At 37.6% G+C, this 8,768-nt stretch overlaps 1 pseudogene; it reads left to right on the top strand.

The window, feature by feature from the left end:
• Positions 1-5,625: 5,625 nt before the first annotated feature.
• Positions 5,626-6,132, top strand: LOC118932840 (Golgi phosphoprotein 3-like; annotated as a pseudogene).
• Positions 6,133-8,768: the final 2,636 nt, after the last annotated feature.

Below are 8,768 nucleotides of genomic sequence, written 5' to 3'. Positions count from 1 at the left end.
AATAAAAAAAAATTTTTAATCATCTTGGCATATTTCCAGGTAACTTTTCTTCAGTATTGTGGGTAAGTGCCTTAAACAGACCTTGATGAGTTTTTAAGTTGATTTCTGGCAATGATACTTTAACCCAAAAAGATGATTTATAAATGAGTAGAAGCCACTAGAGTATGTCACAAGCTTACGAATTTTTTGTTCCCAGTGCCTTGAACACTGACAGCAGCCCATAGCAGGTGCCCCATAAATTATTGTTGAATGAAAAACGTCTGTGTCCAATCTGCATATATAAATTGTTTGTCAAATCTTTTTTCACATTTACCTGAATAATCTGGAGCTTGAAGAAAATCCTTTTGTCCAAGAATTTTAAATTTAGCACTATTCATAGAGCACTCTTGTATTCTAATGTGCTTACTATGCATTCTGCTTTGTGCTAGAAATGAACCAGCCATTCCTTGTTCTATAGAGCCCTCCCTACCCTCCACCCATGTGTGTCCAGTTCTAATCCAACACCCTCAGGCTTCCTATTCTGTCAGTACGTGGAGGTGACTTTGGGGAAGTGTGTGGTCAACTAGGAACCAGAAGTCGGTCACTCTGACAGGCAGGGTTTCTGGGTACATGGCGCATTTCACCGTACCTGCCTCTTGGATGCTCTGTGCTGCTCTGTCCGCCCTCTGTAGCAGGGCCCTACGCAAGCTGCCCTGGCTTGCCCAGCTCCCCAAGACAAAGGGAGAAAGTATCTTCTTTAGAGAGTTTTTCTCAGTATATCCTTGTCCCCAGACACCCTGCATATCCTGATTCCTCTCTATACTTGCAGTATTTTGTTCCTCTCTCTTTTCATGTTGTTTTATAGGTAGTTGAGTGAAATGACACCAGACTAATTTCCCTGTAGAAAAGATTGTATTTAACTTTTTTTGTATTCTCAACACCCAGCCTTTACTGGGAACAAAGTAAATGCTTCTGGAAGGAGGAAAGAAGTAAAGGAGGGAGGAGGGAGACTGTCCCATCATTGGGCTGAGACTGCAGATGGGTGAAATAACCATTGTTGACTTCTTAATATTTAAACATGCATGTGTGAGCATATGTTTAACCCAGAAGAAAGAAGTAATCAGTATTACATTCATCATTTGGGTATAATTTCCATTTGCAAACTCTTGGGTAGTAAATATGGTGAGGCCTAAAATCAATGCTGTCTTTCCTCTTTAAAAAAGATAAAGAAGGAATTCGAATGAAAATTATGATTTTCTTCAAAAGGGAATGATTTGCCACTCTCTAATTTGATAAAGTTCTTTGTGCTTCAGATACAGACTTGGAGTTTAAATACCTCAGAAAGCAAAAATCAAATCCTCAACACTTCATGAGTTAAGTATCATAATTTTGAAACTCCAGTTTTACAAAGCAAATCATGAAGTGAAAAATGACTTTTGAAAATCCTATCTTCCTTTTGGTATTAATTCATATGATTAAATAAAATTTAAGGTAAATTGAGTATTAACATTATGAAATTTTCTACTTCTCAATATTGAATAATCTTAGCTATACTTTTTTTATTAAATAGATAATTATTATTTTTAAATCAATTTTTATATCAACATGCTATATTTGGATAGTATAAAAGATCAAATAATGTTAAAATTGATGTTACAAAACATCAATTCCTTCTCTTCATCTTCCTACCACATTATCCACTAAGTAACCAATTTCAATTTTTTAGCTATTTTGTCTGATTTTACTTATTATTTCTAAATAATATATATATACCCCTATCCCTTGAGTCATTTGAATACTTACCTATTGATTTCCAATTACACATAATAAGGATTTTAGCTCATTTAAATCTCCTCTTAACCTTGTATAACCTCTCAATAAAACTGTTACAAGTATCTGTTAAATCTACGTTCAGCTTTTTTATAATTTTGACTATGCATATGTAGTATGCAGTTTTCTTTAAGCTATATTATATATCCTTTCTAGCACAACTTATTTTTTTCTGGAGTTAATAAATGCCTCATTTTAAAACATTTTCTTAATTTTCTTTGAACAACTAAGTATCCCCACATCCTCAATGGCTCTAAAAATGCCTCTCAATAAAATTTTAAGCAAAGCATGTTAGATAATTGAGCAATTATATACTCACCACCACAGCCCTCCCTTCAGTCCCAGAGAGCCCTCCTGGTGCCTGCGCCTGCCCTCCTCTTCCAAACTGGACAGTTCCACTATGGCCTGTTGCTCTGCTTCATCATACTTCTCTTTGCCATCACCCTAGGAATTCTTTTTGCCTCTATTGAATCCTGTTTCCTCAATCCCACCTATTCCAATATCCCAATATCCTTCCAAGTTGAACACTTTTGTGTGAAAAGTGCAAGTGTCTGTATGCATGCACACTCGCGAGTGCATATGTCCACACTTGGGCACAGCCTTAAATAGCAGCCTGAGAAAGGTAATCGGGAATTATATTATTTGAGGCTCTCCTTGTCTAAATTGTCTTTTTTCTACTCTCTTACCTGATGGAGAGTTTGGCTAAATGTATAATTTTTTGGTTCAAAAATTATTTAAAAGTAAATTTGAAGGTCTAGCTCCATTATCTCCCATTTGAGGCCCAATGCCATTTTAGTCACAATTCCCCGCTCATTACCTGTATCAATGCCCCCTTCTGCCTTCTCCCACCACCCGAAGCCCTTAGACTCCTTTGTTTATGTCCAGTGTTTGAAAGTTTATGAGTTTTTTCTTGTTGTTTTATTATTTGTTGTTTTTTTGTGCTTTGTTTGTTTGTTTGTTTGTTTTTGTTTTTTCTTTTATTCATCAGGATATATCCAAAGGGCCTTTTTGAGAAGAGGCTCATGTTTTTCAACTCAGGCAAATTCTCTTACTTCGTTAATACTTTTCTCTGCCGTTCTTCACCATCTCTGTTTCTGGATCTCCTCTCACTTAGCGTAAGTCCTTCTGGATCAATCATCTCATTTTGTAGGTTTTCTCTATTATTGTCCAATTATTCACCATTTTGTTCTACATTTTGGATTCCCTAACTGTATCCTGCATGCTTTTACTGAGGTTTTCATTTCTGCCATCCAATTTTTATTTCCCTAGTATTGTTATTGTGGTTCTCAAATATTCTTCTTCCTAAAACTACTATCTTATTCCTGTGTTATGGATATGATATATACTCTTATTTCTTTGAGAACCATAATGACTTTTTTTCATTTTTCTTCTCTCTCTGTAGTTTCAGTTTTCTCAGTTCCTTTTTTTTTTGAAACAGATTTACATACAGTTTATATGTCATTAAATCCACCCATTTTAAGTATCTAATTTACTGATGTTTACTGTATTTATTGAGTCATTCAACCATCACTACAAACCAGTTTTAGAACATTTCCACCACCCAAAAAAGAGTGCTTGTGCTCATTTGCAGTTCCTTTCCATTCCCAACCCTAGTCCCCTAGTCCCAGATTTGCCTTTTCTAGACATTTCATGTGTATAGAACAGTACAGTATAGGCTGTCCTGTGTCTGATGTCCATTGCTTCTCAGCTGTTTCTGCAGCCCCTCCTCATGGCAGCACACATTGGAAGCTCACTCCTTTTCTTTGTTGGAGAATGTTCTGCCATGTGGATAAGCCACATCTTGCTTTGCCCTTCACCCATGGACTACATATTTGGGTTGTTTCCACTTTGGGGCAGTTATAAACATCTTTTTATTATTTAAATTTTTCATTTTGAACCTTGTGTTTCACATTAGAGGAGTTTTTCCAAATGTATGACACTTTGTGGCAGTCTGTTATTTAGAAAGGAAGTCCAAAAAAGTTATTTGGAAGCTGTACATGTGCATGGTGGGAAGGGTGAGGTGGGGGCTTCACTATAATTCTTTGGGTAAACCCCCATGTCAGTGTTTTTCATCCTTTTCTTGGGTTGGTTGAATTTTCCAGAGAAGACTCTTCTAATGTCTGGCTGGAGGCTTTAGTCCTAGCTTCCAGTGTACCAGGAATCAAAAGGAAGGAGAAGGCTGAGATGTCACAGATAGTAGGACATGAAGTTTTGCTTGATCCCGGTTTTCAGTGGGAGAGCCCTGCCTCCTTTAACTATGCCTGATCCCCCAAGTCCGGAAACCTGCTGTTTTATTCTCCTCTACTGCGGTGGCTCATAGAGTAGAGGAGGAGATCTGGAGATGTTTTCAAAAAGACTTTCAAACAATCTATTTTTAGTCCTACCATGATCTGTTCCTCCTCCCCCATTGCCACAGCTGTCTGGTGCCAATTTCTGAGCCTTGGGGTTCTGCATGATCAAGTAGGTTGCCTCTCTGCTTTGTCCACTGCCAAGTTTAGGATTCACATTCTTGAATCCATTAATCCATCTACTACTTTCCCATCTATTTTGCAATGTCTAAAGTTTTACTGCTTTTGTTTTCTTTCCTTTTCTCATTATGGGTTTGTGTTTCTATACAAATTCTTTTGCCCTCATTTTCCCTGGGAATAGAGTGTTTATGCAACCAGCCACCTTTAATAAGAATCTCAATTGAATTCTTTAATGAAAATAAAACTTTCAGTTCCAAATAATTTATGTAAATACCTCACCCTCAAGGAAGTACTTAAATGTGCACCACATATGGTAAACTTGCTTCTAAGAGTAGAATGGAAAGAAGTGGGGAGGAACAGCTTCATAGTGGAGAAAACTGACATACATAACCTCAGCCAGGTGATCAAGGTAAACATCAACAGTGATAAGTCATGTTGATAGTGTGCACCTTGGATATGATGTGAGGAGAATGGCACATTAGCTTTGTCGTCTCCCTTCAAAAAACCCATAATCCCAGTTTAATCTTGAGAAAAACTCAGACAAATCCCAACAGAGAGACAAAGTAAAGACCTGACTGGTACTTAAAATTGTCCAAGTCATCAAACACAAGGAAAGTCTGAAGAACTGTCACACCCAGCAGGAGCCTGCAGAAACATAACGAATAAATGTAATGTGCTGGCCTGGACAGGATCTTGGAACAGAAAAAGAGCATGAGGCAAAAACTAAGGAAATCTAAGTAGTGTGTGGACTAATGTATCAATATTAGTTCATTAACTGTGATAAATGCACTACACTAGTGGGGAAATGGGTTGGGGTATGGGGCAAACTGGATGTGGGCCATATGGGAACTCTACTATCCTCACAACTTTTCTGTAAATCTACAATTATGCTTTTTAAAAGTTTATTAAGAAATTAATAAACCTCTTATTTATGCTTCGGTTATTTATTGACATTTTTATGCCAATAGAAATGTGCAAGAAATTATTTTACAATTTGGCTCATTTCTACCTCATACTAAAACTATCAGCAATCTATTCTAATACATGTATTAGAATAGTTTATTCTCTTTTACAAATATTTACTGAACAAGGACTATATTCTATGAATTTACCTGGTGCTGGGGCTACAGATAGTAGTAAAATATGATTCTTGACCCACAAGAAGTACACATTCTGGGAGTCCACTTTGTCATAGAATATTTTAAGCAGTCTGACTTCTCTAGAAACATATCAGCTATGATGAACGCATTTGCTATTCATATTAAGAATACAAAGAAAACAGCAGCTGAAATTCTTCTCAACCATTTAAAAGCTTTATGTAGGTGAGTGGAAGAATCTCTTATAATTGCATGATCAGTTAAGAAGCATGCAAGAACAATTAGCTAAAAACCTGGTGAAAAGGGGTGTACAGACAACAGAGAAACAGAACTTCCTACTTTTTGACATGACGATGCATTCCCCTCACCAAAAGCATCAAACAGCACCACATCAAGAAGGTGCAGGAAGCTGTTCTTGACAAGTGGGTGAATGGCCTGCACCACGTGGACAAGCACCTGCTGGCCCTCATCTACCTGGCCCACACCTTGGATGTTCTGGAGAATGCTTTTGCTCCCCTTCTAGATGAGCAGTACGATTTGGCCACCAAGAGAGTGCGGCAGCTCCTCGACCTGGACCCCGCAGTGGAGTGTCTGAAAGCCGGCACCAACGAGGTCCTGTGGGCAGTGGTGGCAGCCTTCACCAAGTAGCCCTGTTCGGGGTGAAGGGTTCTTCCTCCCGTGTAAACCAGTAGATTCTCTTCTCTTGACTTCTAGTTTTCTACAGTTTGTACTTTCCACACTGCAATTGGCTTTTGTTTTATAAACTGGTGGGTGGCTTTTCTGTGCATGTTTGTGTGTGTGTGCAGGAATCTGCTGTAATAAGAAACCTTTCTATTTAGGTTTAGGGGAAAAAATACCTTTTACTGCCTATTTGTACCTCATTCTTTCTTGATTTCAGGAGAGTTGCCATTCTCACCATCACAGGTTTCGGGTTTCTGCTAGGTTTACTTCCAAACTACCTCCAGTTCCACATGCACATCATTAGCATCTCCTCAGTTTAACTTTTCCCAGAAATGTAAATTCTTGTACATTTTTGAAAAATTGAGAAAGAAATTGGACACACACAGTCTTATAACTCACCAGAAGTAAAATCTATATCTAGTAGGGCATTATCTAATAGATATAATAGAACTCAACTGAGATGTATACCTTAAAAAATTTTTGCTGGCATTACACTAAGTGAAATAAAGCAGATAAATCAATTCTGAAAGATAAAGACAAATACTGTAGGATATCACTTGTATGTGGAGTCTAAAAAAGCCAAATTCATAGAAATAAAGACTAGAACAGTGGTTACCAGGGGCTGTGGGGTAAGGGAAATGGGAAGATGTTGGTCAAAGGGTACAAACTTCTAGCTATAAGCTGAATAAGTTCTAGTGATCTAATATATAGCATGGTGATTAAGGTCAAAGATACTATAATGCATACTTGACAGTTGCTTTGAGAGTAAATCTTAAATGTTCTCACCACATAAAAGAAATGGTAATTATGTGATGTATGGAGGTAAAAAAATGATTGTCACAATAATTTCATAATGAATGTATTAAATAGGTGTATCAAAGTATCCTACACCTTAAACTTACAAAGTTGTACAACATTTATATCTCAATATAGCTGGGAGAAAAATTTGCTTGCCACCATCTCATATTTGTATATTTTTGCTATTTTTAAAGAATATGTACCTATGGTGAAATAGTCACCACAATAAGTCTAGTTAGTATCAATCATGTATATTTTCACTATTAAATCATAAAGGCATATTGCTCCATAAAGCTATTTTGGGTGCAATACATCTCATTGTGTGTACTTCACATGAATTGCTCTTTGCTCTACACCACTCAAGAGGTAGGGAGGTACCAGGGCAGATTGACCAACAGAACAAAGGCATCAAGCTCTTTCCACATTTCTTCTCTGTAGTTCTCAGGGTGTTGCTTTTTCATTCAGATGTTCTCTCACAGTTGCAAAAAGAACAGCAGCTCCAAGGATCCAACTTTTGCACAATAATTTCCAAAGATGGAAGAGGTGAAGAAACCATGTCTTTTCCTCATGTGCCTTTTTTTTTGGTATCATTAACATATATTTACATGAACAACATTGTGGTTACTAGATTTCCCCCCATTATCAGGTCCCCACCAATACCCCATTACGGTCACTGTCTGTCACCGTAGTAAGATGCTATAGAATCACTACTTGTATTCTCTGTGCTATACTGCCTTCTCCTTGCCCCCCTCCTATATTATGTGTGCTAATCATAATGCCCCCTTTTCCCCTTATCTCTTCCTTCCCACCCATCCTCCCCAGACCCTTTCCCTTTTATAACTATTAGTTCATTATTGGGTTCTGTGAATCTGCTGCTGTTTTGTTCCTTCAGTTTTTGCTTTGTTCTTATACTCCACAGATGAGTGAAATCAGTTGATACTTGACTTTCTCCGCCTGGCTTATTTCACTGAGCATAATACCCTCTAGCTCCATCCATGTTGTTGCAAATGGTAGGATTTGTTTTCTTCTTATGGCTGAATAATATTCCATTGTGTATATGAACCACATCTTCTTTATCCATTCATCTACTGATGGACACTTAGGTTGCTTCCATTTCTTGGCTATTGTAAATAGTGCTGTGATAAACATAGGGGTGCATATGTCTTTTTCAAACTGGGCTCCTGCATTCTTAGGGTAAATTCCTAGAAGTGGATTTCCTGGGTCAAATGGTATTTCTATTTTTAGTTTTTTGAGGAACCTCCATACTGCTTTCCACAAGGGTTGAGCTAATTTACATTCCCACCAGCAGTGTAGGAGGGTTCCCCTTTCTCCACATCCTCGCCAGCATTTGTTGTTTGTCTTTTGGATGGTGGCGATCCTTACTGGTGTGAGGTGATATCTCATTGTGGTTTTAATTTGCATTTCTCTGATTATTACAGATGTGGAGCATCTTTTCTTGTGCCTGGTTGACCATCTGAATTTCTTTTTGGAGAAGTTTCTGTTCAGATCCACTGCCCATTTTTTAACTGGGTTATTTGCTTTTTGTTTGTGGAGGTGCATGAGCTCTTTGTATATTTTGAATGTCAACCCCTTATTGGATATGTCGATTATGAATATATTCTTCCATACTGTAGGATGCCTTTTTGTTCTACTGATGGTGTCCTTTGCTGTACAGAAGCTTTTAAGTTTGATATAGTCTCACTTGTTCACTTTTGCTTCTGTTTCCCTTGCCCGTGGAGATAAGTTCATGAAGAAGTTGCTCATGTTTATATTCAAGAGATTTTTGCCTATGTTTTCTTCTAAGAGTTTTATGGTTTCATGACTTGCATTCAGGTCTTTGATCCATTTTGAGTTTACTTTTGTGTATGGGGTTAGACAGTGATCCAGTTTCATTCTCTTACATGTAGCTGTCCAG

The sequence above is a fragment of the Manis pentadactyla genome, chromosome 2, assembly GCF_030020395.1.
Source record: "Manis pentadactyla isolate mManPen7 chromosome 2, mManPen7.hap1, whole genome shotgun sequence".
Taxonomy (NCBI): Eukaryota; Metazoa; Chordata; class Mammalia; order Pholidota; family Manidae; genus Manis; species Manis pentadactyla.
The sequence above is the reverse complement of the archived record's forward strand: the minus strand, read 5'-3'. Positions and strand labels throughout refer to the sequence as shown.